The following is a 15,588-nucleotide window of genomic DNA, read 5'->3' on the forward strand; positions in this document are numbered from 1 at the left end:
TACAATTCTGTGACAGTAATATCAATAGCATTCTCGCATGCCATGACTTTAGCTTTGTCACAGGCAAGAATGAAGCAAAACCTTAGTTAATTTATTTAATGAATTGTTAATTTTCAACTCAGGACTATTATGAAAGAAACACAAAATATAAAACATTGCAAACACATTCAATGTAAGCAGTTCAAGTCCAGCTAATTGGGACTGGAAAATCAAAATGAGGCATGTTATAATATTACGGTGTTTTGATTCTCATCATATATCCATCAATATCACATCTCTTTTTACACATTTACTTTTTAGGTGTTAAAATGTGGACATTCCCACATCATTTGAAGTGGATATGAAAAACAAAGCAGACCAATGAATCAACTAAATTATAACAAAGAAATCTAAAACACATGTTTATTATATTAAGCAGCTTATACACGAGTAATTTTCAATTCTAAATACAAACTTGCGTGCTTAGACGTTTGCACATATTGGCCACATTTATTCCTTCGATCCATCCAAAAAAAAAATCAAATTGGACTGGAAGAGACAATAATTTTGGACTGGCTCAATCACACTATAATTAAATCCACCCTGCTAAAATCATCTAACTACTCTGCAATCCAGCCTAAAATCTCTTGCCCCCCAGTAGTGATGCTGCTCATCTTGATCATGGACTTCAAAAAAGCCTTATCAAATTCTTGTTGGGAGCTACCAAACTTAGAAACTAATGCTTTTGTCTTTGGGGTAGTGAGTAGAGCTTGATCCGAAGAAAATATACTCTTCCCTCGGAGAAGTAACTTGTAGTATACATTGTCAAATGTTGTGGTGGTAGAATCCAGAGTGGTGCCGGCATTTTTCGCCCTGTTGTGCGCGGGACATACGCTTCGTAGGCTGGCTGCGAAGGATGGCTGCAGTGACGGGTCTATGTCAAGGGAGGCATTGAAGTTATGGATTCTGTTCTGGAAAGATGAGCAATGAGCAAATCCAAGTGTGTGACCCCCTACAAATGTGTATCAATAAGATGGTCAATCATTTATTCCTTTAAAAAAAAATCAATGCTATGATTTAGAATTACTAAACAATTGGAAAGTACTATAGCTTTATTAGCTTAAGATTTATGATTTGATTTAAAAACCCAGTTGGGCAAGTAAAATATGACACACACACACACACACACATATATGCAGGGCTGAAGCAACAGGGCATGAGTGTAAGATATTTTCTATAGAAACATACCTGAGAGAGTTGCAAGATCTTCCAAGGAAAGACCTATTTGAGAGAAGCTTTGCTGTAGTTGAGAGATGTTGAAAGTGGGAGAAGGAAATTGTCTGGTGTCGATTGCCCTTGAGATTCTTCCATCTTTTCTTCCTTTCGGTACTTGCCAAGTGGGACCTCCAGACTAGTACATCAAACCAGACCCAAAAAAAAAAAAAAGGTACTACTACTACTATAAGCTTAGAACTTGGGCTTTTATTGTTATGATAAGCCGTCGTTGTTTTTGTTATTATTATATTGCCAACAAATGTTTTTTTGTTTTTTAAGTTGACGTGATTAGAGGAGATGGCAATTAATTCATAGTACAATCCACGTGTATTTTAATTGTACAAACGAATCAATGAATCATTTTAACAAATTATATGACTATTAAATAAGACATTGTGTGTGTATGTATATATATGTATATATTTTGAGAATAATAAGCCATTGTCTATGATCCTTATAGTTGCTAAGTAGTGTTCTTCCAAATTACTATTATTATTATGACATGATAAACTAACCGGAGCAACAGCATCACGAGCAGCCAGAGCCAAGATATCAGCACAAGAGACGACGCCGGGGCACAATGCTTCCACTGCTTTCTTTGGATTGTCAATGACATAAAATGCATGCAATGAAGCGTTAGGAGGCCGTCTTTTTCTGCCTTTTGATTTCCCTTTGATGCCAGCAGCACAGAAGCATCACAACCCTAAATCACAAAACATAAGTACCAAGTAGTTTACATATGAACAACGCAAGACATAAATATTTATATATATGATTTAGAGAAACCAATCTTAATTTAGTAAGAATTTGTTTAGTGTTTAATTGCTTTATTAAAAAAGAGAGTGAGTTATTAATAAATATTGTTAGTTTAAACGAATTAATATAGTTTATCACTATTTATAATTTTAATATATATATATATATATATATATATATATATATATATATATATATATATAACAGATAGATAGAATGATTCAAAATAAATGATAATTGAAAGTAAGACAGTAGAACCAGCCAAGTAGTTGTATATCAAAATAATTCAAAGTATTGAAAACAGTAGTGTTTATTGAATGTACATCAAAACACTTACAGTAGTAGTAGTCACAAGATTACAATGATCAACAGGGATAGTTGTACAAGGCTTGAAAGCTAGTCCTGGTTCTAGTTACAAGCTTTGTGTAATCAGTGAGATATTCTGAACTAAGGAAAGTCCTAAAGAGAGTTCTAAAGGAAATCCTAGAAGAGAATTCTGAGTTTAACAATAAGGGACAACCCCCCTTATATAGGTAAATAAAGCAGTGAATAGTACAAAGTGAATAGTGACTTTTTACTAGTCATATCAGGACCTGTGAGGGGCATCAGGAGCGTAATTTGCAGAAGGAATCAAGTCGGCTTTTGAGACCGAAAGTAGTTTGGCTGGTAGTGCCAAAAGTAGACAACAAAGGAATCATTACCATAATGAAAAACAGCAGTAAATATTTTTACCCTTGAGTGAATATCGATAGCCGTTGTGTAGGCCAGGCAAATATAGGGATTATCAAGCTCTTAAATTAACTAGGTAGAAGCAGCATCAGATGAATATCCTGCATAGGGGTCCCATGAGGAGCAAGGATCACATGGTGGATCATCGTTGCATTCATGTTCATGATAAGTTGAATATTGGTTGTAGAAACCACAATACATTAATGGTTCATAAACAGGATCTCTTGTGAGAAATATTCTTGGGTCATCATGTTCTGCCCATTGTAAATGTAGAAGCATAAGGTTTATTAAAGAAAACAAAGATTCTATCTGTACAACCAAAGAAATGGTAGTCTTTCCATAATTCTTAAGAGACATCTAGAATTCGATTATTGAAGTAACTTCTTCAACATTCAGCAAGAGCATAGGGATGCTTATGTGAAACATGAGCATTTCCTTCATACCATTGATCTTGGTGAGTATATCCATTAATGAGAACGAGATGCATGGAAGGTTGAACATTTATCCAATTATTCTTTTCCCATTTGGGCAAAGTACTCCAACATCGGATGGAAACATAAGGGTTTTTAACATGTGTGACAGCTTTTTGAATAATATCAGGAAATTGGTTAATCTGATCATGACTCGTTAATTTGATGAGTCTGATAAAACCAAATTCGAACATTTGAGAAAGCCAGAAGGGATCATTATCAGAACCATCTTCATAATTAATCAAAAGGCCAGGAAAATTGTGGGTTTTTTCATGTACTCTGAGACTGCTCCCAAAATATTTTTCCCCATTTCTTTTTCATGTAGCTTTTATTGGGGCCATCAGGTTCAACAATGGTAGGAGCAATTGAAACAAGGGTTTTGAAATGTTTAAGCCAAAGATCAAGATCTTTGGTCATAGCCTTGCTTTCGGAAATACAAGATTGTAATTCTGGAGGCAAGTTGGCAACAACACTTTTTAGCAAAGATTGGTTTTTTAGACTCAATCTAGCAAAATCAGTACCCATTATAGTCTTTCTATCCATTGAATGGATTTCCTCTTTGCCAAAGAGTTGACTAATCAGATCTGATTTATCATGATGGTTTTGAGAGTTAACAAGGCAATTAAAAAGTTGGTCGGCGAAGGCTCCATTTTCAGCAGTAGGGTCAACAATTTGGGTAGTAAGGTTAACAAAGTGAATTTCAAATGCTCTCATGGTTCTGTTGAATAGTTTATGGTGGTTTGAAGAGTGGGAAGCTTGAAGGTTGTCAAGAATGAATTTAATGGAATCTGGTAATTCACTATAGAGTCCATTATGGAATTGCAATTCTCTGTTCAATACTTCTTGTAAGGTTAATATGATATCACCACTGGAATATGTCACTTCTGTCGGGACAAATTCCTGAAGGGATGTTGCGTTACTGGATTTTACTCTAGAAGATGCGCCTTCATGCATTACAAAAGGTTGTCCTGCTGGGAACCTTTTGTCTTGAGGAAAGTCCTAAGCAGGTGTTTTCCCCTTGTTCCTCTTCTTTGCCGAAGAAGTCATAATATTGCACTTACTAGTGGTAGTATTAATATTTACTTTCTCCTGCCAGGTAAGGAAGAAGATGTTAAGCCAGCTGACCATAGTCAATATTTCAATGATAGAATGTTTCTTGGGAAAATGAGAGTAAATATTATCGGCAAAATCTTTTTCAAAAATATGCTTCAAAGGCCAGAGTATAGTAGTAATATATCTTAGTTGTGCAGGATAATAAGCTTTTGAATGACAATGATCATTTTTGGAAATATTGGGGTAGGGAGAAGACTTGTTCCAGACATACTTGATCCATCCTAAAGTCTTGTTCAAAAGTCTAGTGCTAAGGATTCTTTTTTGAATTGTAGTATTCATAGGACATTCTTTGGTGAAGATATTCTTTTCACTAAAGTTTTTGTCATTATGCAAGTCAACAAGAAAGACATCAATATTGTCGGGGTAACTATCATTCATCAAGACTTTGTGACAATTAGCAATTATTGTTGGCAACAAATTATCAGAGAGTTTTCCACCAGTTTTCTTAGAGCTATCTATTTGTTTAATGAAGTTAAGATGTTTATTAACAAGATTAAAAACATTATCAATATGAGTTTCACACTTTGAGCAAAAATCAAATTTTACTTTTTGTCCAAAAGGATCAGTAGTAATTCCATTATCTTCAGTAAGAAAAGGGTATAAAGAGTTAATAAAAGGCAAGCCAAGAATCACTTTATCAGTCATGTTTTCAACAAGCACAGAGGGAATTTTAAAGCAAACATTATTATGGCAAACATGAGCATTATTTAATTCATATTTGATTTTCATTTTTGTTCCATTGGAAGAAACCAATTTCTCAGTGGATTTTTCAAAATATTTAGAAGGAATCAGTCCTTCTTGAATACAATTAATATCAGCATCAGAATCAATCATAGCAACAACATCAAAAGTATAATCATGAGCAACAACAATTTTGACCTTAGTGTACCATTTGGGCAGCATATGTTTAACAAGAGACAATTGATTATCAATCAAATTAATCAAGACATGATCAAAAACATTACCAAAAGGAGAAACTTGTTGATCGGTTTCATCTCCGTCTTTTTGCTCGTCATCATCAGATTGGTATTTATCCATATTTTTATCAATCTTTAGAATTAACAATTCTTGTTTAAGATGATCATTATCATGTTTAATAGTTTTAACATCATTTTTTAACTGAATTATTTATTGTTTAACAGTTTTTATTTCATGTCGAAGATCTTTAATAGTTATTTCTTTTGATTTATTTTTATTAAATCTTTTCAGAGTTGCTTCAAAACTTATTGTAGAATTAGGTTTTTTCACCTTATCTTCTTTTGTTAAGTTTTTCATAAACTTGTCAAGATAATCTTTCTGTAAATTAGGGTCTTCAATTTTACTTATCATTGTTAATAGTAAATCATCACTTTCTTTACTTTTGGTTAACATTTTAATAGATTTAATCACGTTACAACAAGAATCTCTACAACCAAGTTTAATATTAGGAGATTTAGAAACATCACTACAAGAGTGATAATCAGAATCAGATGAGGAGGAGAAATCCTTTTCAAAGGAATCAGTTGAAGCAGCAGATTCAAGAATCTGAAATAGTTCATTTTGATCATTATTATTAATATTTAACATGTTCAACTTATTTTTCAATTTACCAGGCTTTTGGTTACAGTCTTTACTGAAATGGCCAAATTTGCTACAGTTAAAGCATTTACCTTTACCTGATTTTTTTTTATCATGTTTTCGAAAAGCAGATTTGTTTTTAGTATAAAAATCATTGGGTTTAATAAAGTGGGTTCCGTATCTTTTATGCTTTTTGTGGGAATAACTTTTGTAAACCTTATCATATTTACTTTTTCCTTTTTGCCTGGAAGGGGCAATAGGAGGTAAATCATATTGTTCATAGAAATTTTCCATTTCATATTTAGCTTTCTTTTTATCTTTTAACTATTGTTTTAACCATTTTTCATCATTACACATATTAATTCCAAGTTTTTTAATAGTGCTGAAAATATCACCATAAGTTAAATTATCAAAATCAATAGAATCATTTTTACCAATTAATTCATTTTTTTCCTTATGAGCAAATATAGGAGGTAGACCATCAATAAACCTCTCTTTCAAATAAGGTTTCGTAGAGTCTTTTCTGAGCATGACTCTGGAAGTAAACACATCTTGGTACCATCTGTAATCAGACATAGTAGGACATCTCAAATTATTCAAATAATCAAAAATTCGAGACGAAATATTAGATGGAGTACCAAGAAAATATTTAAGAATGGTGTAAACCAAAGTATTGACACTATCAGGAACACCACGATTAATATTTTGATCAAAATGGGCATACCCTCAATATCTCTTTTAATAGCATCTTTAATAGATTTTCTGGATTCTTTTGTAAGATGTGAATCCCACCAACCTCGAAGAGAACCAGTAAAACCAGATGCAAGCAAATCAACAATATCAGGATGATCAAGATTGCCATGATTGTTTATGTATGTAATGCCAACCATAGACATGTGAGCCATTTTATTAATAATGTCTTGTTCAGACAAACCATCAATATTCCATTCATAAAACTTTTCAGCAAAAACAGAAAATTGAGTTTGAAAAGATCTTTCTTCAAATCAGGAGGAGTAGGTTTAGAATACCATTTTTGTAAAAGACATGGGATTGGATTTTCCAACAAATCTTTTAATTTCAGGTAAACTTAAACCATCATCAAAAGCATTTTTTAAAGAATCAGAGGATAATGAGTCAGAATTTGTGTCATCATCAGAAACAATTTCTTTCTCATTTCTTGAAATAGCACAAGCAGCGCTTCTAGAAGTAGAAGTTTGCTCGGTTTTAACTTTTAAATCAGCAAGCATTTTTTCAATTTTTTCAACAGTTGATCCTTGAGAAGCAACTAAATCAAAAGTCTTAGTCTGAGAAGTTTTAAAGTCAATATTTTTTCTTTGAATGGATAAATCAATCAAAGATTTCTCAGGTTTTGAAACAGCAGTTTTTTCAACAATTTTTTCTTCAATATGGTCAAGCTATTGACCAATAATATGCAAAGATTTATTAGCAAAATTGTTTTGTTCAATAATGGCAAAAACGGGAGTTTTATCATCAGCAATTTTGAAAGGGGAGGCTTTCACCTCAGTGCTTTCTTTATCATTTTTGCAAGTAATCAAAATAATTTCAAAGGGTAGATGACTGGATTTAACAATGGTTTTATCCGGTTTAACAAAAGTGGATTTTCTTATTATGTTCAAGTAATTGGTATGAACCTCATTTCTTGAAACATAATAATTCTCAAGATAATCAAAAAACAAAATATGTTGTTTTAACAAATTCATTTTTTCTCTCCATTTCCTTTTGATTCTGTCTTTTTCAGACTGAGCAAAAGTACTTTGGTAATACTTCATTTTATCACGGTTTGCTTTAGAAAAGAATTCATTACTTAATGCAACCATATCAATTTGAAAAGCAGGGATTTTAAAATCCATATCCATTAGATTAATCACACAAAAATGATTTTCAAAATCAAGATTTTCAATAGGTGGAAAATCAGATCCAGAAGGAGCATCAGATTTAGCATCTTCTTCTTCTCTGTTAATATCAAAAGGAAATTCAGGTTTTGTTGAATAATAAGTATTGCTAACTTGGGAATTGTTGCTAGCAACTCCTTTTAGCCTCAAATCAAGTTTATCAAAATTCTTTTCCAAAAATTTATCAACATTAGAATTTCTTTTAACAAAACTTTCAGATCCAGCAAAGGACTTTCTTCCTTCGTTGATTCTTAAAGGTTTGTTAGTAGGAAAACATTTGGTATCATCAAAAAATATTTTAACAGTTCCATCAGTGTATTGTGCAATTTTAGTAATATCAAGTTCATCAAAAACAGGTTTAACAGGTGGTAATACTTGTTCCAAAGTCCATTCTCTGGGAAGAGTAATATCTTGCCATTGAATCATTTAGGGACTTGGATCTTAGCATCAGGGGTGGAACATTGAATCAACATGGTCTTTCTAGCAGGATCACGTCCTCTAGAATGAGGAGTTAGCTGGGAATCAAGCAATCTATAAAAAATTGGGTAAATAAGAGTAAAAGGTCTACTACCATCATCCATATCATAACCAGAAGTCAATATATTCAAAGTCAAAGCTTTAATAATATTAGGATCATTAAGTGCAAGATTAGGATAACAATCAAAGTAAACAGGATCATCATACAAAGAAGCAATAATCATGCCAAGAATGCTATCATTAAATTTCTTGAATCTAGCATCACGTAAACACATAAGAACAGAAGCATCAATTCTTTTTCTTGTTAAAGGTTTAATTGCAACTTGAACCAAACCAATGTGTAAATATTTAAGATTTTTCTTGGACAAAAACTCATTAATATTTTTCTTGGAAAATAAACAACATTTTTTATGAGTTTTAGAAATAAAAAAGGTTTGTTCAACAGTTCTAGCTCTATATTCAGGGAAAATACTTTTTTCAGTCCAATTTAGATCATAAACAGTTTTAGTAGAAATCTTCGAGATATTCCATTTTCTAAAATCTGGGTACTCACTTTCTCCAACAGTGAGGTCTTCTTCATTCACAATATCAGGAGGACAACCAGTCCTAGAGCTAACAGAGGAGTCGGATCTCCACATCCTATCAATATCTATCTTAGTTATAACACTCAATTATCATGTTTTTCTCACAACCATTGCATTTCGTAACACATACCGTTCATCAACCCTATTCCTCTCACGCCTTCATTCTCTCCTGGCTTCATGGGCCTTACTGTTCGGATCTGGGACCTTTTACAATGGCGGTGGCGCCTATGACGATAAGATCGACACAACAACAAAGTATTACAAGTTCAGGCAGACACAGACAGAATATGAAAGACATAACAACATTATCGGCCAAGGAAAGAATGGCTCTGATACCATAAAGGGGGAAGGACGATAGCGCAGAAGCGGAAGCACAACAGATAACAGATAGATAGAATGATTCAAAGTAAATGATAATTGAAAATAAAGCGGTAGAACCAACCAAGCAATTGTATATCAAAATAATTCAAAGTATTGAAAACAATAGTGTTTATTGAATGTACATCAAAACACTTACAGTAGTAGTAGTCATAAGATTACAATGATCAATAGGGATAGTAGTACAAGATTTGAAAGCTAGTCCTGGTTCTAGTTACAAGTTTTAGGTAATCAGTGAGATATTCTGAACTAAGGGAAGTTCTAAAGAGAGTTCTAAAGGAAATCCTAGAAGAGAATTCTAAAGGAAATCCTAGAAGAGAATTCTGAGTTTAACAATAAGGGACAACCCCCTTTATATAGTTAGCAGTGAATAGTGACTTTTTACTATTCATATCAGGACCCGTGAGGGGCATCAGGAGCGTAATTTGCGGAAGGAATCAAGTCAGCTTTTGAGACCGAAAGTAGTTAGCTAGTAGTGCCAAAAGTAGTCAACAAAGGAATCATTACCATAATGAAAAGCAGCAATAAATATTTTTACCCTTGAGTGAATATCGATAGCCGTTGTGCAGGCCAGGCAAATATGGGGATTATCAAGCTCCTAGATTAGCTAGGTAGAAGCAGCATCAGATGGATATTCCCAAACTCTGTTATCTTCTTGGCGTAAAATGCCAGAATAAAATTCCAACTTTTTACCACCGTGCTCAGGAATCCAGTGGCATAAAGGTGGGAAGTAACCTTTTGCAATATGGAGTGGATTCTTGATTGCCGCTCTGTTTGGTTCAACAAAAAACAGGTTTTGGGAATATTGTTTTTTAACATACTAGGAGGCATTGGCTTGTCTTGGGTAAATAGTTTGGACTGGTTGGTGAATAGGAGTTAGAGCATAGGGATCATAAGCAGAGGCCAAAATGATGTGATTTGGTTCAGGTTGCTGTTAAACCTTTAACAAGAAAAGGAATTGATGCTTTTGTTCTTATGTGTTTACGTGATGCTAGATTCAAGAAATTTAATGATAGCATTCTTGGAATGATTACTGCTTCTTTGTATGATAGTCCTGTCTACTTTGATTGTTATCCTGATCTTGTTCTTGCTTTAAATGATCCTAATATTATTAAAGCTTTAACTTTGAATATATTGACTTCTAGTTATGATATGGATGATGGTAGTAGACCTTTTACTCTTATTTATCGAATTTTTTATAGATTGCTTGATTCCCAGCTAACTCCTCAGTCTAGAGGACGTGATCCTGCTGGAAAAACTATGTTGATTCAATGTTCCATTCCTGATGCTAAGATCCAAGTCCCTAAAATGATTCAATGGCAAGATATTACTCTTCCCAGATAATGGACTTTGGAACAAGTAGCACCACCTGTTAAACTTGTTTTTGATGAACTTGAATCAAGGCGCATCAAAAAATATTTTAACAGTTCCACCTATTAAAATGATGTGGAAAAATCTGGTTTACATTTCTTATGTGACAACATAAGAAAAAGTCAACAAAAAATTAAAGATTTTCATTTTATTATATCTGAAATGATATATAGATATAAATAAATATATGGATAGGAATCATAGGATGATTACTCTTATGAAGCAATCGTGAAAGTGCGTCCGCAGCAGCGCTGCTGGAACTGTTTTGTCATTTATCATGGCATTTTTGACAGCACTGGTAATAGCGGACTCAAGACGTGGGCAGGTTTTGTCATAGTAGTTCACGCTCAGTGCATTCACTGAAGAAGAACTAAAGAGGAAGAAAAGGGCTAGTGCAACTAGTATGGCTGCCATTGTTGAAACTAGTCAAGTCAATTGAGCTATATTGTATTGTGCTATTTGTCGGTGAAAACTCAGAGATGGGGGATGTCATGTATATAGTGAGGTGGCAAAAGACGCTTCAAGCTTGGAGTGGTTGTGGAGAATATGGTTGTCAGCGACTCTGGATATCAAGAATATTATTATTGAAGCAAGCTCAAAAGAAGACAAGCCTGTCACATTTCATGTTGATATCTAGAAAGTGGTGTTCATGTGATTAGAGGTTGGGCTCCGATTGTGCATGTTTTTCACCAAAAGCAATGGGTCATGGGGTTTGAGTCCCAATCAGTCTCTCCAAGAAAAAAAATTGAGTATAACACTAGCTGTCTATCTTGATCTCTTCCAGAATCCACAAAAATGGGAGCTTTGAGTTTTGGATAAACCTTTTAGTGGCGGAGCCACGTTACAAGAATGGCGGGGAAGTGAACAGTACTCGACGACATTCAGAGACCCCTAAATTTTTGAAAATTTCATTTTCTGTCTTAATAAATTGAAAAATTATATATAAGTTGTTTATCAATAATTTATTGTCTCTCTAGAATTTGAGGAAAAAAATATTATGGGTTTAGTTCCCAGTTAAAATTCACTTGTCTCCCACATATCTTAAGATTCGTTAAGGAAAAAAAAAAATTAATCCAGTCCATTCCTTGGCCCATTAGCTCCTCCAAATACCAAATATAAAAATCTTTGACATATATAGGTTATTTACTTGAAATAAATATGAATAAAACAAAAAATTCCTTACTGTTGCCGTCGATGCAATCTCAACACTGCGACGAACTCTTAACAGTTTTCTTTGGTTCTTGTTGTCTACTACGCTCCAGCCTCCAATCAAGTGAATCAACAACCGGCGACCTCCAGACTAGCGGCCAGTAGACTAGTGGAAATGTGGTATATCTCTATTTCTCTGTATTTAGTTTTATATTTCGCCGAGATCTCTATCTATTTGGATGAAAAAGACTAAAAAGTATCTCTCTTTTAATTTAAAAAGTGTTTATTTAGCTTGTAGATGACGCCACACAATACCAGATTAGTGGCTTGTTGCTGGCATCTTTTTCTACTATTTTTATATTATATTTAACTTATCTGTTTGCTTATTTTGATTAGTGTTATTGCTATTTGTTATACGTTTGTTTATATATTTATATTTGATCCTCTAAAAATGATGTTTGTAGAATGTGTAATTATAGACTATTGAAGCATTAATATAAAAACAAATTTGCATAGGTTGTTTCTTTTATTTTTTGAGCATAAACAATATTTTATTTTTTAAATGAAAAAAGTGGCTCTATTAATATAATTAGTATTTAAAATTTAATATTCAGGTTTTAATATATATATATATATATATATATATATATATATATATATATATATAGGTAATTTGATGAGAAGCCAATCTACAATTGATACATATTTTAAGAAAAAAAATGTTTAAAATTTGGAGAATACTACACAATTCTCTATCTAGCTAGAATAAGAATACTGATGTTGAGCCCGTATACTAGCTCAAAGATATGGATCTAAGGAATGTTGCTTTCTTTGAACGTGATATTGGAATGAGTTTTTGAATATTGCTTAACGGCATATATAAAAATAAAAATACTAAAAAATTAGTTCAAGATCAATCATAAATAGTTTTAGTATCATGAATGATCCTAGAACACAAGCTTAGTGTGTTAAAGTTAACTTATATACATATATTTTTTTTTTTTTTTACTTAAGAATATGGTTTTATTTACTTGGCCTCTCTAGGAAAAATTTCTAACTCCGTCATTGAAACCTTTAAAGTCAAGTTCATGTGCTTCCCTCCCTTTTGAAGGGTGATTAACCTTGGATGCAAATTAAAATGACTAAAGGAAAACGAAATAAATATTGGAAATGAGACCTAGCTAGTAATTGCCGAATTCCTTGATGAACTTTTTCTTGGTTTAGAACAGAAGTAAGCGAAGGAATGGCCACAGCTCACCCTACAGAGTAAAGACCTTATAAAAGAACGTTTTTAAATTCCTGAAGAGGGTTATAACGAATAACGAAAGGTACCTTAAATATAAAGTTCATATGGTACAGACTAGTACTGAGTTGTTTACCAAAAAAAAGACTACTGCAGAGTTTCCCAATTCAAACGGCAGTCCGAGTGTCATTATCACCGGGCAACGGCTAATAACTGCGATAATCCATTACAACTACTCAAAAGTAATAGCTTTATTGGCCGCAAATTCTTAAATTTCTTCATCGACCCTTTGCCACTAGTTTTCCTCCTGCCTTCTCATTACAATTATACACACTATTAAGATTTTCAATTAACAACTAGTGCCCTGAAAGGAAACTTTTACCAAGTCTTCAATTAGAGCCCAAAAGACCTGCCTTTTTAAGCAAACACGTGCAGCAGGCCCCATGCACCCTAATTAGCAACTATTTATTTGTTTCGACCTATAATATTTTCCAAGAGTAATTATTTTCAACTGAAAATATATTTTTTGAACAATTTATTGTACAGTAACATATTTAGAAAATATTTTCATGCGTTTGGTTGAGAGTGGAAATACTCTAAAAACACAAAATTTACCATTCCAACAAGATAATCCAGCAAAATCCACAATACTAAAATTAATTGTGATTCCACAAAATATAATTAAAATTCAATAATAATAAAAATAACCATAGAGAGAGATGGGTCACTATGGGTTGCTAGAGCAAAGACGTCTTTGGTTATATCTTCGCCGACTTTAAGTAAATTGCAAATTACACCCCTAAAATTTGAGGTATTTAGATTTACATCTTAAAGTTTCAGAATTTTGAATTTACCCCTTGAAGTTTAGGGGTGTTTGGATTTACACCCTGATATTTCAAAATTTGGATTTTACCTATTAAAGTTTGGGGGTGTGTGGATTTTACACCTCCAAATTTTGAAACTTTAGGTTGCAAAATCCAAACACTCCTGTAGGGGGCACAAACTATTGGCAACAGGCTCGACCTAATGATTTGAGGGACTTGCTGTTAAAATAAGCCCAATACAATTAATTTGAAAGAGGTGGATGGTCAGGGTCAACAACTCGAGCTTAAGTAGAGATACCTTAGCAAGACTAAAGAAAGCATAAGTAAGACCAAGAATGTATTCTAAGAAAAAGCTAAGGAACAAATTTTTGGAATTAAAAGATCTTCCTCGGTCAATCTGAGAAACTCAAATTACAACACAATTACTCAACGATTATTGTACTCCACTCTCCATCTTGTTCTAGGAACTTCTTCTCCAATGTTATTTTTTTTATAGATAGGGGGACTTATAAATAGTAGGAGGGAATGCATCATGGTCTTCCACTTGGACATCCCTTAAATTTAGCTTCGAATACTAGTCTCATCATTGTCTTGCTAGTGGTGGTAGATCAAGTTGTGAAAGCTGTGCAGGTATTGTTCAAGGGTCATTCTCCATTTAATGCGGTAGGGTGGTTTGGCACTGCTTGGGAGACAAGTCTTGGTCATCAAAAGGAACATCAGGAATACTGTGATTGGTACACGTGTCTCTAAGGTGACTCATTGTGCATTCAACCAATAAGGGGTGTCCTTACAGCCTCAAACTTTGAAAAGTCACTATGTCCCTTTTTGGTGAGTGCTTAAGTACCATGTCAGGTGTAAATCTCACTTCCTTCACAAGGCAATCACGCTTTTATCACAGACCAAGACCAAATCTTTTAGCTAACACCTCCTCTCCCTTTCCTCACAGCTGCTCTACGTGTAGAGTCCAGATTCAACCACTTACACATTCTCCCATGCCTTAGTGGTGTTATGTATATTAGCCCCTTGACTGTCAATGGCGTTTAATGACAAAGGCATTTGACAATCACATTGGTTCATGCATTAACACTCCAGTAATCATGCCCTGTGATGTTCAAAACAGACACGTGGCTCAAAAGGGTGCTCTTAGCTGTTTTGGCACCTCTTCATTTCTTGCGTTTTGGCAGACAGACATTACTCCTCATAAATGTCATGTCTCTTCACTTAACTGCAGTTGAAGATTTTAATAGGGAATGTTTCTTCTTCAACCTTCATTCCTTTTGTATCTTTTTTATTTTTCTTCCAAAAAAACCTTAACCTCCACGAAAAAATGTCAAACTTTTCTTTGATGGTTCTAAGTCCCCACAACACTCCTCAAGCTCCTTTGAGAATGCTTCCATTGACCATACTCCTTCCCCACCACCAAGCCCTGTGCACCCTCTTCTCCCTTTTCCCATTCATCCTTCACCTCCTCAAGTCTTCAGTCCCGAGAAGATTGCTCCTTTTGACTAGAGTGAGGAGAACTTGGAGGAACTTCAGCTGAGGACCGAAGATGATGTTGAGGAGGCAGCAACTACTGCATTCATGGATGCTCCCACTCGTCGTAAGAGAAGGCGAAGGCTTGGTTGGTCAAGCTCAGAGTCTAGCGTTTCAGGGCTTTCTAACTCCAAGGAGGCAGACTCCTCTGACAGCTCTTCTGGAGGCTTTTCCGATGGCTCCGACTCGAGGGATGATGAATACGAAGAGGAGAAGGAAGAAGAGGATGATGATGAT

General features: G+C 34.0%; 1 pseudogene; it reads right to left on the reverse strand.

Annotated features, from left to right (window-relative positions):
* Positions 1–591: 591 nt before the first annotated feature.
* Positions 592–11,016, reverse strand: LOC142639191 (peroxidase 64-like; annotated as a pseudogene).
* Positions 11,017–15,588: the final 4,572 nt, after the last annotated feature.

This window comes from Castanea sativa, chromosome 1, assembly GCF_040712315.1.
Source record: "Castanea sativa cultivar Marrone di Chiusa Pesio chromosome 1, ASM4071231v1".
Taxonomy (NCBI): domain Eukaryota; kingdom Viridiplantae; phylum Streptophyta; class Magnoliopsida; order Fagales; family Fagaceae; genus Castanea; species Castanea sativa.